Below are 15,853 nucleotides of genomic sequence, written 5' to 3'. Positions count from 1 at the left end.
ATCATAACTAGGCACTTCATAGACAAATTACAAAAGGCAAAATAAAAATTTCTTATGGCAAATTTCTCATCAACAATGAAGTAAATTCCTTGCTAAAAAATGATCATTGCAGGGCCAGAGCGATAGTATAGCGGGTAGGGAATTTGTCTTGCACACGGTCGACCCGGGTTCAATCCATGGCATCCCATATGGTCTCCCCAGCACTACCAGGAGTAATTCCTAAGTGCAGAGCCAGGAGTAACCCCTGAATATCACTGGGTGTGACCCAAAATGCAAAAAAAAAGTATCATTGTAATAAACTTGAAAGGTCCAAACAGTAACAAATGAGAACAAGTTCCATGTATTTTTTCCAATAATATTTTGTGGCATCTTCTATGCTTTAGCAGAAAACTAAGTTTTGGATAATAAGTAGTATGAATACTACCACCACCACCACCAACAACAACAACAAAAAACCAAGACTTTGCCTTTATGAGTCTTACATTCATGTGTCACTGTCACTGTCACTGTCATCCCATTGCTCATTGATTTGTTCTAGCGGGCACCAGTAATGTCTCTCATTGAGAGACTTATTGTTACTGTTTTTGGCATATCCAATATGCACAGGTAGCTTGCCAGGTTCTGCCGTGCAGGCTCCATACTCTCGGTAGCTTGCCAGGCTGTCCCGAGAGGGGCAGAGGAATCGAGCATCGGTTGGCCGAGTGAAAGTTGAAAGCCCAACTGCTGTGCTATCGCTTCAGTGAGGATCAATAAAATAAGGAATTTAGATATTTACCACTTAAAATTTTGCTTGGAATTGTTACATATACATTGTCAGGGGCACTTGAAAGATATTCAATGCAACATAATCGTGGGGATTCTCTTATTCCAAAATTAACCAGGCACTGGCTTACATAAAACAGAAAGTCTTGGTGGAATCTCTCTGTTTTTAGAAATACGCTGTGCATGAACTGTTTACCCTGCATCTCACCATCTACTTGTATCAGATATTCCTTAGACATTAAGACTTTCCAAGAGACCAATTTTTTCTAAGAATCAACTTTTGCTAGCTAAACGTCATACAGAATGGGGATGCTTATTTATTAAAATGCAATGAGAAATGTTACTTACATGGCCTAGAATAGTCACAATGATATGATCTTTCTGTGGTCCAGTACTTAGGGACATAGTCATAATCAGAATTCATTTTAATTTTCCAAAAGAAGCCAGATGATTTGGACAGAAAATACTCCCAGACTATATGCTCAGAGCACATTCTCCTAAAAGGCACACGTGCATGAAATTCTAGGTCGTAGTTGAAAGTTAGTTTGATGAGCAGTAAGTCAGAACAAGGCGTGATGGTCAAGAAGAATGAAAGAATAATAATAACATAAGGATAAGAAGAACTAATGTATTCATCTCACAAGTCTTGTTATTGAAATGAATGTGCCTAAAATACTGTCTCAGGGACTCTGGAGTATGCTTACATGGACTGGCCATGATTTGTGCATGAGGTCTCCTTTTTTCCAATCTTCCCAGGGTAATTAATTCTACTACTGTATACTCAGAATTTGGATATAGTGGAAACAGTAAAAAAGTCCTAGTACAATCCTGTTAACATGTGAGTCACTTGCCCCCCCCTTTTTTTTTAAGGTGGCTCTGTATTTCTCAGAGCTTGAAACTGTCAATTTGACTTCATGCTTCCTAAAAGATTATGTCACTTCCCTCATTTTTGTAGCCAGTTATCCCAAAAGTCATATTCTTCCAGACTTGCCAATGCAAATAAGAGATTAAAAACCACATTCGTAATCATCATCAGATCACATTTGTAATAGGAAATGACTCGAAGCTCCATGCTTTTCAAGATTTCTAATTGTTATAATATTTTTCCTGGACCTTTCTTTTCTCCCTTTCAATCCATAAATTCATAAAGCTGAAAAGTGACCTTGGAGATCATCTGACTCAATAGCACTTTTTATAGAAAAGAAAAGTGCTGCTCCAAAGGTTTTTAAGTCACATAACGTATAAGTTGCACATAGAGGAAACTAAAGTTGGGCTCCACTGACTTTCAGACTCGCCTATTCTCTGCTGCCTTAAGGGCATGAGATTTCAAGAATTAGGTTTCCACAAAGACTTACCCTATATCCTTCATGCTTGTTCCTCTTGGAATAGTTTTGTTTTTTAAAATATCTCTACTACAGAGAGAGAAATATGTTCAAGGTAGTCCAAATTGCTATGAGCTTTGTGATTTAATTTATCTAAACTAAATTGCTGTTGTATCACAAGTAATAAGGAAAGAATATCTTTTCATTGAATGGAAAGCAACTCATGTTATTTGATTTTAGATTGTTTCCTTAGCAAATTTTACATGAAATCTGGCTCCCTGGAAATAGGATCTCTCTTTGTTTCAAATATATGTGCTGAAAAAAGTTCAGCATAAATTACATAATCAAATAAAATTTACATAAAGTGTGGAAAGAATGTGATTATTTATTTAAACTATAAGTGACAACTTTTTATATGACCTTTGAGAATGGGTGGTAAATCTTTTAGCAAGACCATTAAAGAGCAATGAAAATAACCACTACTTGTTTCCTTAGCCCTGAGAATGGAATTCAATGATGCCTATACATAATGTGGAATTTAGATTTGATAAAAGGAATAATTTATCTATGAAATTGTACCTATGGTAAATCACTCACATTCCCCACGACTCTAGTTTTATAACATTATAGAACATAATGAGAGGATAAAAATTAGCCCACATACATGTCTCATGATAGATTTATGAGTGACAGAGGTTAAGGCACTTGCTTTGAGCATGGCTGACCCCAATTCAATCCCTGCCTCTACATATTGACCCCTGAGCACCGCAAAGAGGAGTGACCCTTGGATACAGAGCTAAGAGTAACCCCTGAGCACAGCAGGGTGTTTCTTCCACAAAACAAACAAACAAAAAAACAAAACAACACAAAAAAATAGTGTCACACTTTGGTCTATCTTTACAAATAAAGTTTATGATTATTAATACCCTAGGGAAGGAAACCAAAATTTCCTTTCATATATATGTCTATATATCTCTTGTGTTTTATATTTATACATATACTTGTGACAATTTCATTTCATCACAAAAATACACCTATTTTTCCTATATTTCAAGCAGCATGTTCATCTTTCCACTTGTTTAATGTTATTTTTATTTGACTTATTGTTCCATATGGTTAGCGATTTCTGTTCCTTTAATGGCTTAGGCTAAATTTCTAACCAATTGATTTTAAAAAATGATCAAATAAGGAAAACAATAGCTAACTAATGAAAACAATTAAAAAATTATTTATTACATTAAAAAAGCAGAATTTGAAAACATTTAAAGGAGTCAATTCTAATTTTTTTATATTTAATTAAAAAACCATGATTTACAAAGTTATTGACAGTTAAGTTTGGGGCATATACTATTTCAACACTAATCCCAGTAGCAGTATTAACTTTCCTCCACCAGTACTCCCATATTATATCTCAACCCTCAACCACCCTCTGCCCCACCCCCTACCTGACACCTCGGCAGGCATGCTCTAAAGTTCCGGTTATTGCAGCTTAGATCTAATTTTCAGTGTTGTTGAGAATGTGCTTTAAATCATATAGCATTCTCCCATATTACTAGTATGACTTAAGCCCAACCCGTGTTTGCACATTACTTCCCTTACTCTTCTTCCTTCCTCCTTGGTTTATTTCTTTCTCTGTCCTTTTCAGTTAAACAAAAGCTAAAAATACTTGGTCAACTTTCAAGTATGAGGCAGTGCTTTCTATTTTTTTCTAAGTGCTCCTTGATTCAATGCCAGTAAAATTTACTGTCTGGTTTGGTTTGATGTCTAGGGTTCTTTTTTTAGATGGAAGTCGGGGATTTAATACTGTGGTAAAATAAAAGTCTTATCCTTTATGCTTATATTAATAAAATAGGTCATGATGATGTAAATGGTTATAATAGAACTAATTTGAGTCAGTTTTTCTGAATTACAAATATTATATTGAAAGATATTTAATTAAAAAATGTCATAGTGCGGCCACTCTGCTGCTGATCAACCACAATCCAGAGGCCAGCTAGACTACTTTTGGTCCCAGCAACTGCTTGCAGCCATGTCTCTAGACTGTGAACTAAGCGATAGCCTCACGCCAGCTGAGGAGGGGAAAGATCCTTCTTTCTCGGTATTTTTTCCCTTTTGGGGGAAAAGCGGCATGGCATCCACCATATTATGAGGACTATTAAGCAGGTACGAACTTGGTGCATGGGAAGGAGGAAAAAAAAAGAGTTATGAACTTGAAACAGCAGGACATGGGGGCAGTCTCGGGCCGGGGGCGATACCAGCGTGCCCTCCACTGGGATTCGACCCAGTTGGCCACACTTTTGTACTGCTTCTCTGCTGCTGATCAACCATGATCCGGAGGCCAGCTAGACTACTTTTGGTTCCAGCAACTGCTTGCAGCCATGTCTCTAGACTGTGAACTAAGCCATTGCCCCATGCTGCCCCAGGAAGGGAAATGATGCAATTTCTAACATAAATCTCCCTGGACTTAATTACTAAAATACAGAAATCCTAAACTGCGTATAGTGACTGCGCAACTTCATATCTCTTCATTCTCAGCAATGGAAAACTAATTATCAAATGCTCCTTGTCAGTAGGGCTGTTTGTTGGAAGGGAAACACCAACAACAATGAGTTTTGTGTTGAAATATGGAATGTAATCAAGGTAAAGAGAAAATGAAGTGAAATTTATCAGCTACGCAGGCGGTGGGGGGGTGAGGGGTGGGAGGTATACTGGGGTTTTTGGTGGTGGAATATGGGCACTGGTGAAGGGACAGGTGTTTGAGCATTGTATAACTGAGACATAAGCCTGAGAACATTGTAACTTTCCACATGGTGATTCAATAAAATAATTTATTAAAAAAGTCATAAATATATTGCATCAAAAGTGCTATTAGAATTTATCTTTAATTTCAACTATAGTGTTGGAAAATTTCATAGAAATGAATTAATTTTGGATTCCTCATTATTTTTAGTGGGAATGCCCACCTCATAGTGTTGAGAGATTACTCTTGCATCCAGGAATCACTTTTCTTGTCGTATTTGGAGTGAGAGAGGACACGTATGTGATGATGGGGACCAAAGTTGGGTTGACTGCTTGCAAGTCAAGTGCCCTGCCTACTGTAGAAACTTTCTGGTCCCCAATTTCTTTTTTAATCTGAGGCCAGACAGCGAAGATTGTGTTTGGAAGATAGGCCCTAATAGTATTGGACACTAGTAAACTAATTTCAAATACTATGGGCTTATAATAAATGGCTGAATAATGTATTTAAAATTGGGAAAGTAGATTTACCACAACATCAACCTACTAATCAAAGTGGGTCTACAGTGGAAATATAAATTAGCATTTTACCTGGTATATAAAGTGCTATTTTGGAAAATTTATTAAAGTACCCTGTGTTATGACAGATATCAATTCAAAGCTACAAAACCAGTATTCATTCATTCTGAATCTTATTTAATTTAAATGTAAAACATGAAATAAAGTGAGAATCAAGCTGCCAAATATACACTTACTCATTCACCAAATTTACATATTTTGCATGTCTGTTCTAAGTTAGGACTGGGATAATTATGGATAAGACATAAGGATATAATCTCTTGGGGCAGAGAAATAGTACAGTGGGTAAGGTGCTGATCTTGCATGCCAACAACACAGGTTTTATCTCAACATATGGTCCCCTGAGCACCAATAGGAGTGATCTTTTAGCAAGGAGCCATGAATAAGCCCTGAGTGTGAGCCAGTGTAAAGTGTATCCCACAACTTCCATGAACTCACATATTATAATATATGTGAGTAAAGGGTCAAGTATAAAACGTTGTTTTAGAGTGTGCTACAGATATTTGGTTTAAGATTTGGATCCAGAATCTCCTCGATAGGTATGTACAAGACAATAACAACATTTAACACTGCACCATACTCATTATGTGACTAGAATTCTTTTGAGTTCATTCTAAGTTCTTCGTGTTATCTATAGGCTGTTGTAACTGCAACTTTAAGCAGTCCTATAATTGTAGGTTGATTAATGTAAGTTATACATAGTTATATTCCTAGGACTTGCTTCTGGTCATGAACAATAAAATTATAAATAAAGACCAAGTTATAATATTTTTGAAATTGAAAGAAATATTAATTTTTCCAAATGTCTGCAAATATTTGTATTGGTTTATTCAAAAATTAATGAATTTATTCATTCATCAATTGCCCATCCTCTCAGCCACATGAGTGGTTAGAGTATTCAAGCAGTTTAGGGAATCAGCCTTGCTGGATAAGTCATCATCCCTTCTGGGGCACATTACACACCCATATTCACATAGACTGATGCCAAAAATATGCCAATGAACGTTTGAAAGTGTGGGAATGTTGAAATACTGAGATGAATCCACCAGGCATGGGAGAAGTTACAAACTCTGCACAGTGGTGCCAGCCTGTAAGAGAAGTGTTTTTGTTCTCATGAACACGACCACACAATGATTCTGAATGAAACATTATTTGTGGATCTGTTATTTTACTGTTATAGGCAGCAAGAATCATTTTTATTCCTTAGTATTCAAAATTACAAAGAGGCACTGTAGCTCAAGAATGAGGTGTTACTGAGAAAAGCTTTCATGTGAGCAAAATGAGGCAGCCAAGGAGACAAGACCCAAGGCCTAACGTGACACTTTGAGGACAGTTTCACTAAGCCATTTAGGTAGGCATAGCAGGAGGGTTGTGTGGCTGTTTGTTTAGTAGGCAAAGCAGGGGCTTTGGGGCTACACTCACTGGTGTGCATGACATATTCTTGGCAGTGCTCAGGTCTCCATATGTGGTGCTTTTCCCTGTGGAGCATAAGAAGTACCAAACCTCTACCACACAAGTCTCTTTCCAATTAATTTTGGAGATGCGTTTTGGTTGAAGGAAGGAGTGTTCAGATAGAGAAATGTTTCAGGCACGAGACTGCAAAATCTATGAGTTCAAATGGGGTGTGTTATGTTCACGAAGAAGAAATAAGCTGCTGGAGATTGGGTGCCCCATAGTGAGATGCAGACTTTCATCATTTTCACCACAGCCTCAATTTTCATCATATCTGTTCATCCTTTTAGTCACAATTTACAGACATCTGTTAGTTTTCATTAAATATATTTTTAATTAAGGCAACAATAATGCAAACATGTGTGCTTTAGGACTAAAATCTTACTGCCATACGCATACCTTCAAACTGCCAATATCCTCCACCACATACTATTTGAGTCTTTCAGTACCACCTAAATTCTGTGGTCACAGATAAAGATGCCCACCCCTGTTGAAATCTGTCACACCTATTAATAATATCACTCAGTGCTTGTCTCTCTCCTTTTGATTTATTTCACTTAGCATGATTCCTTCCCAGGTTATCCATATTAGAGCAAAAGGCAAGATCCCATATTTTCTACTTTGCGGTCTATATGCAACATCTTCTTTAATCTACTCATCTCTCAATGGGTATTTGCATGCTACCATATGTTGGCTATTGTAAATATCACTCTGTGCATATATCTTTTACGATGAGTACTTTGTACTCTTTGGATAGATACCTAGGAGAGGAATTGATGGATCATATGCTAGTTCTATTTTTAAAAATTCCAGATGTCTTTTTAGAAGTTTCCCATATATCATGACTTCTGGGAGACTGACTAACAATTTAATACATTTTAGAATATTCTATTAAATAATTCTAACATTTGAGATTCTATAACTTCTCTTTACCCCAGATTTTTAAAAATCATGTTATAAAACCACTTTTAGGTGAATGATGAAAGAATAAAGCAAAACTGACTATCTTCCAGCTTCACGGTGATTGGTTTAGCTGTCTTTCTTTTTCTTTCTTTTTATTTTTACTTTCCAAATAGGGCTTTAAGAGAATTTATGACTTCTCTGGGAGCCATGAGAAAGAGTATTTATTTTTTCTCCATCAAATCATTTAAATTGAGGGAACAAATTGGTCTTGTAACTAGAAGTATGGTTTGCATACCAGATAACAACTGAAATTAGAGATGGCATTCTGGTTTCCTGCTTCATCCACATATCTCTTCCCTGGATAATTCCTGAGTTCACTTACATTGAGGTTTCCAAGCTCTTCAACCACATATGCTTCCAAACCTAGGGTTTCCGGCAAACCACAACAGACAGCTGATTTTCAACCATTAGGAAACCAGACCACAGAATGACATATCTTCATGGGCACGTGTCTTTCCTTGTTCAAATGCCATTAACACAACAGCCCTACGGTCAAGTGACAGGGAAGTGACAGATTAAAGTCTACAGGCATTTGCTCAGCTTGCAGCACTAACTCATTACCAAAATCCTAACCCTCTTTTCCATTTTATTATATGAGGAAAAAGACTACCAGTCTTGGATTTGAGCACCAAAAATATTTTGTCAGACATGGTATTTTAAAATAATAATTCAAATTGTTTATCAACATTAAAAATAAGAAGTTCACATATAAATATTATTATTAATATAACTCTTAGTTTGGGGCCATACCTGGAAGTTCTCAGGGATTTCTCCTAGCTCTGTGCTCAGGAATCATTCTTTGCAGTGCTCAAGGAACCATATGTGGCATTGGAACAACCAAACTAAATAATTGGCATGTAAGTTTGACCTTCCACATATATATGTATATATGTTTATTTTATATCGTCAGTGATATATATCTATCATATATATGTGTATTAGAGTGCTCAATAAAGAATTAGAATAGGATTAGAGTGATATATATGTACATATATATATATGAGAGCAAGTCACCTTATTAGTTTAACATTATATGCTCAAGTGTGACTATGTCACTGTCACTGTCATCCCATTGCTCTCCGATTTGCTCAAGGGGGAACCAGTAACCTCTCCATTGTGAGACTTGTTACTGTTTTTGGCATATTGAATACACCACGGGTAGCTTGCCAGCCTTTGCCATGTGGGCGAGATACTCTCGGTAGCTTGCCGGGCTCTCTTTAAGGGGCAGAGGAATCAAACCCAGATTGGTGTCATACAAGGCAAACACCCTACCCGCTGTGCTATTGCTCCAGCCCAGAATTATATATATATATATATATATATATATATATATAAAATTATATATATATTTGTATGTATTGAATATACAATTTCTTTGTAAAGATAGGAAATGTTTGTCAATGAAGAGTTCTAGAGAAAATTAATTAATGGAAATAAAGAGCTACAACCAACCCCATTTCTGAAAGCTATGCTTTTTGCCTCAACCTCCATGTGACTAGGTTGTCTTCCAGGAAGTACCATCAATTTGAATGATTGTCTTCTATTCCTTCTAAGAACTTGGTACATCTTTCCAAATATATTACTCTTTATTTTCTATACTCGTTGAAGGGAAATTGAAAAATATAATTTGGTTCAATTTATAAAACACTTAATGAATGCCTGCTTTGTGCCCCAAATATGACCATTTGTGGCGCTGAAGTGATGGCTTGGTGTTCAGGGGCAAATCTTCACGGGCTGAGTTCAGTCACCAGAATTGCATGGCCTCTAGTACTGCTGTGTGGCTTTGGTGGTCCTAAGAACTTCAGGATCCAAGCAGAACTATATTGCTTGGACTGAGCACGAAACTGTCTGGCTTGGTTGTCTGAATATCACAGGAAGTGGCTCCAGGTCGCCCTGAGCACTGGTCAGAGGGGCTTCTCAATGTGTTAATTGGTAGAGGTACAGGGAATTTGACTTGCAGTATATGTAGTGCTTACCTTAAATATTTACAGGCAAGTGTTTAAAGAAAAGCAAACAATATTTAGAGATGTCATGATAAAGGCAAAAGCTTGATTTATTTAGTTCTGAAAAATAACATCACAGGCACTCCTTAGAAGTCTCTATATATGTATATATGTACATATATGTATATATATATCCCGTTGCTCATTGATTTGTTCGAGTGGGCACCAATAACGTCTCTAATTGAGAGACTTATTGTTACTGTTTTTGGCATATCCAATACGCACGGGTAGCTTGCCAGGCTCTGCTGTGTGGGCTCGATACTCTCGGTAGCTTGCCGGGCTCTCTGAGAGGGGCAGAGGAATCGAACTCGGGTTGACCGTGTGAAAGGCAAATGCGCAACCGCTGTGCTATACATATCTTAATATATTTTTGTATGACAAAAATCAAGGAATTCAATTGAATGGGGGTAGTAGTAAATTAAAAATCACATATCCATAGAGAAGTCATTTTATTGAGCATTTAAAATACATATTAAAGTGTCAGAGAATTCTAAAATAGATTACTTTAGAGAATTCAAAATCTATTTCTCTATCACATTGTTTGTGCTTTCCAGAAACAATTCTAAGTCCAGTGAACTCTATACTTTCACTTCTATGTTTTAACTTTCTTTGTTGCTGACATTTCATCCTTACTTACATTGATAAATGACCTGACAATGCCATCTGTTTAGTAGCATAGGAAATAATTGCTAATTCCCCATTTATGTGAGCCAACTGTCATCCTATTTAATTGTTAATCAATTTAACTGGGGTCTATCTTGAGATGTAATTCAAAATTATAAATTTGAAACTTCTGTAAAGGAATTAAAACTATGACTGACGATGTAAAATAGACAATAAGTTTAGTGATTTACTGTTTTGCTACTATTTAAAACTAGTACAACTATTACAAATTTTATCTTACCAGTATGGATTGCTTCAGGGAGAAAATTTATCATAAATTCTCTTTTAATTTCATTTCCTTATTAATATGTCTACTAAAGTGGTATTCTAAATGATTATTGGGGGGGACATGCTTGGCTGTGTGCAAGGATTACTCCTGGTCTAGTGCTCAGAGATTATCCTTGGAGGGCTCTAGGGACCATATGGTGTGCAGGGGATCAAACGTAAATATTCTGACTGCAAGAAAAGCTCCTTACTCTTTGTACCAGATGCCCCCAAAGTGTTTGTTTTAAAGACTATATACCTCCTCTGCTTCATAAGATGTCCCATGTGCAAGAGAGCTGCTGGTTGGGACTAGATCATTACCACAACACCTTCCACTTACACTTTCATTATGGTACTCCAATGCTTTCACCCACCACACACACTTGTAGCTCTGTGGGAAATCACCAGGGGCTCACTGTAGACTCAGTCTATCTCTATGACTGTCCACATAGGACCGAAACACACCTACCTTGGGCACAGGTCCCAGGCAGACATCACCCCACTCCCAACATCATCCATGAGTACAGTCTTGACATGACACCTGCACAGCTAATACCAGTTACATAACATCTGGGACAATGAGAAAATGAAAGAACTCAGACACCTCAACAGAGGATAACAAAAGTCCAGAAGGATCCTCAATGACATCAGATCTCGGTAATCTTTCTGAAGAAGTCTTTAACACAACTATGTATTGATGTTCAGTGACCTAAAATATTTCTAAGTTTAAATTATTTTTGTGTTTTGGGGCAATGCCTAATGGTAATCAAGGCCTTCTCCTGGATATGTGCTCAGGATTCACTCCTGGAAGGTCATGGGACTATGTGTAATGGCAGGAGTAAATTTTATCTATTGAGAGCAAGGCAAGTTTCCTATCCACTGTACTATACCTCTGGTCCCTGAAAATGACTTTTGAACAAAGAATCAATCAGCTTAAAGAAAGTCTGATGGAAAAAATCAAAAGAAATTATTCAAATACAAATAAAGGAACTAAAATACAATAATAAGTCTCAGAATCAGTATGAATGAAGCTGAAAGGTAAATTGGTATACTAAAAGAGTAAATAACTTCAACATAAAAGAGGAAATAGAAAATAAAATGAAAAACAGTATATAAGGGATATTATTGACAGTACCAAGAACAATTATTATTGACAATACCAAGAACAACAACAATAATATTAGAATCATCAAGAGGAATGGGGAAGGTAGGAACACTGAAGAATTTCTCCATCCTGATCAGTAAGATGGGAGTATTGATCCAAAAAGTCCAGAGTGCCAACCAGAGTGAATCCACACAAAAAAACACCAAGACATTTATAATTAAATAGAACAAAGACAGAGATAGGCTCCTAAATGCACAAAAGAGAAGCCAAATCTGACACAAAAGGAAGAAATAAAGCAAAAAATTCTGTCTCAGTGAATATTTCTCTAATGAAAATGTTTAAATAAGAAAACAATAGAAAAACATATTCAAATTATTGAAAAAATAATCTCCAACCAAGAATCTTGTCACTCAGAGTCGAGGGAGGTATATAAGCATCCACAAACAAACAGTAGCTGAAGAATGCATGAATAGAATCCAGCTCTATCAAGACACTGAAAAAATGTAAATTCTACCTAGCTTACTCAGTCAAACTTATAAATATATAAAATGGAAATTCTACCTAGGTTTGTCAGTCAAACTTATAGTGCATGCATAGCAATCAATCCCTTCATATCAATAACTTTTTAAAATGTTATTGGACTAAACTCTCCAATAAAATAGCAGAGTATTGTGATGGATTAGAGAACAAAATCCAACCTTATGTTGCTTAAAGGAGATACACATAAACTTCCATGATAAACAAAGGGTCAGAGTGAAAAATTGGAAGAAAATCATATAGGCTAATGACAGACTAAATAATGCACTGAAGGACATACGTGTTTCAGACCAAACAGCATTCAAGCTAGAGAACATAACAGAATAGGGAAGGACATTATATAGTGGTTAAGAAACCAAGAAACTCTGTATACTTAATTCTTATCCACACATATGCACCAAATGAAGGGGCAATAAAATTGATAAGGGAACTGCTAACATACCAGTAGTGGACAGGTCAACTAGACAAAACTATTAATGTGATATAACATATCTACAAAAGGAAAAAGAATGATCAAATGATTATATCAATAGGTGCAGAAAATGACTTTGACAACATGTATCCACTCATGATTAAAATTAAATATTCAAGGCTTGTTATTTATGGATATGTCCTGATTTAGTAATACCTTTTTTACAACAAACTCACAGCCCACATACCACTCACTAGTGAAAAACTGAAAGCCTTTCCCCTAAGACAGGGAGAGGATATCTATTTTCTTCATTATACTGAACAAAGTTTTAGAAGTTCTTGTCTTAAAAAATAAATCAAGGGGATCCAAACTTGAAAAAGACAAAGTTAAATAATCACTATTTAAAGATGATATAACATACACAAAAATCATATAGACTCCACCAAAAAATTCTTAGAAATGAACCAGTAGAGGTAAATATCAGGCTACAACTTTAGTACACAAAATATGGGGTATTTCTAGTTATTTTCAAACATTTAATATATGACATTTTCAGTGGTTTGAAATGATATCTCATTATGTTTTGATTTTTATTTCCTTAAGAATAAGTGATGATGAGTCCCTTTTCATATACTTAGTTAGTATATACCTATGTATCATTGAGGAAATATCTGTTGATCCCTCTCTATTTTGTGATGGGGTTCTTGAAATTTTTTCTTTTCTTTTCTGTTTTTTTTTTTGCTCTTCAGGTCACACCCGGCGATGCTTAGGGGTTATTCCTGACTCTGCACTCAGGAATCACTCCTGGCGATGCTCAGGGAATCATATGGGATACTGGGAATCGAATTCAGGTTGGCCTCGTGCAAGGCAAACGCCCTACCCGCTGTGCTATCACTCCAGCCCCCGGTTCTTGAAATTTTTTCTCATTGACTTTGTGAGTGCTTTTAACTTTTAGATATTAGTTAACTTTTATATGTTGGTTCTTTTTCAGATGTATTGTGTGCAAATATTTTCTTCTATTTGGTAAGGATATCTTTTATTTTAGATTTTCTTTTTCCATGCAAACACCATTTAATTTTATATAGTCCCATTATTTTCTTTTTGTTTATGTTTAGTTATGTCTGAGGTCTATTTCCTAGAGAAGTTTTATTTTTCTTCAGTGTATTTTATAGATTCTGATTTAATCTCAAGGTTTTAATTCCCTTTGAATTGACTTTTGTGAGTTGCATATCCAGTTTCTTTCTTTATTCTGTTTTATTTTAGGTCCAAACCTGGAACACTCAGGGATTATTACTGGCTCTGCACTCAAATATCACCACTGGTAGAGTTTGGGGGACCACACTGGATACTAGGGTTGGAATTCAGGTCATATGTGAGGCGAGCAACTCTATCCACTGTACTATCATTCCAGTCCCAGTTTCTTCCCTTTCTCTCTCTTGCCCTCCCCCATAGCCCTGCCCCTCCTTCAGATTGCTATACAGTTTTCTCAGCACCCTGTGCTGAATGAAGAGACTCTTCTAACTCCACTTCTTGCATTTAGCTCTGATGTAAACAAGTAGATAGGAAATGACCCCATTGCCATGGAATTACTAGGAAACAATAAAAGCAGTATCGCCAAGGCTATAAAATGCCCACCTTACAGAGAGACTAAAGAAGGCCTGGTAAAACCTCACCTGGTGCCAAGAGACCCAGAGAGGGCTAGACCTCCCTCTGAGAGAAGATCCAGCAGGAACAATGAGGAACAAAAGGAATTTCAAAGAAGACCATTGACTACTAACTCTACCTACCCGCTTGGCAACTGCTGTAGCAAGAGTCTTACCTAGGTAGAAGCCTCACGTAGAGAAACTCTATAAAAAGCCATCTTGAACAAAGGAAGCTCGTGTATTGCATGCTGTCCAAGCCCATGTGCTACTTGTGCCCATGTGGCTGAGCACATGTTGCCTGCATTTTCCCTCTTGAGATGTATACTGGGGTCTCTCCATCTCTGGAGAAGCCCACCTTCTCTCTTGATTGCGTTATTCTCCTTTTGCTCTCTCTCCTTCCCCTTCCTAGAAGGCTTCAAATAAAGTCTGATTTTGCATCACTGAGCGTCTCCTCCTGAAATACTTTTCTGTGATATAGGACAAAGATACGAAAGGCGTAGATAAGGCCTAGGATTGTCTTTCCTTTCCTACCAAGAGCGATTCCTCACTCCAGCCTGAGTCTGTTGCTCCCTGAGAAACTGGTGGATCAATTACCATGTGTTGAAGGTCAAGTGGACTTCAGGTGTGGCTGGACTATCACCTGGTTGAGCAGGAAGGGCTCTGCCTGTGCTGTGCAGGGGCTCATTCGCAGACTATCAGTCCTAGCCTTCCCAGTCAGTCCAGGGGTGGCAGAGGTGGACCAGAAGAGCAACTATCTCTTCTCTGCCTTACATAAGCCACCCTTGGGGACACACTGACTTCAAGCTCCATTGTTGATTGTTTGTAAACAAGGGTTTATCTCCAGACTCAATTCTGTTTCATTGGTTTATGGGTCTATCTTTATTCTAGTACCAGATAGTTCGCATTACTATAGCTTTATAATCCAACTAAATTACTGGGCAATGCATAATTTCCATGTCTTTTATTCCCTTTATTTTTTTTTTTTGGTTATTTGGAAGTTTTATGATTTAATGGAAATCTCAGTAATTTTCCCTCCAAATCCTTGCATAATGTCACTACAACTTTTTCTTTTTCTTTTTCGGTCACACTCAGCAATGCACAGGGGTTACTCCTGGATCTGCACTCAGGAATTACTCCTGGAGGTGCTCAGGGGACCATATGGGATGCTGGGAATCAAGCCAGGTCTGCCGTATGCAAGGCAAATGCCCTACCCGCTGTGCTATAGCTCCAGCCCCGATGTCACTACAATTTTAATGGGGATTGCATTGAATCTGCATAATGCTTTGGGGAGAAAGGTCATTTTTGTCACGTTGATTCTTCAAATCTATGAACAGGGAATAAAATAAGAACTAAGCTTCCATATGACTCAGCAACTGCACTTATGGGCATCTACTCCAAAAGCCACAAAACAC

At 37.1% G+C, this 15,853-nt stretch overlaps 1 protein-coding gene and 1 long non-coding RNA gene across 4 annotated transcripts in view; one reads left to right on the top strand and one right to left on the bottom strand.

Moving 5' to 3' along the window:
• LOC129404197 (uncharacterized) overlaps positions 1–14,870 on the top strand; it is a 58,460-nt gene extending 43,590 nt beyond the window's left edge. The window contains exons 3-4 of the long non-coding RNA XR_008629759.1: positions 13,548–13,732; positions 14,062–14,870. This is a non-coding gene — a long non-coding RNA (uncharacterized LOC129404197). The remainder of the gene's footprint in view (positions 1–13,547; positions 13,733–14,061) is intronic.
• NKAIN2 (sodium/potassium transporting ATPase interacting 2) overlaps positions 1–15,853 on the bottom strand; it is a 1,086,277-nt gene that overhangs the window by 234,491 nt on the left and 835,933 nt on the right. The window lies entirely within an intron of this gene.

This window comes from Sorex araneus, chromosome 4 (genome assembly GCF_027595985.1).
Source record: "Sorex araneus isolate mSorAra2 chromosome 4, mSorAra2.pri, whole genome shotgun sequence".
NCBI classification, from domain to species: domain Eukaryota; kingdom Metazoa; phylum Chordata; class Mammalia; order Eulipotyphla; family Soricidae; genus Sorex; species Sorex araneus.
Note: the sequence above shows the minus strand (reverse complement) of the source record. Positions and strands in the feature narration are given on the sequence as shown.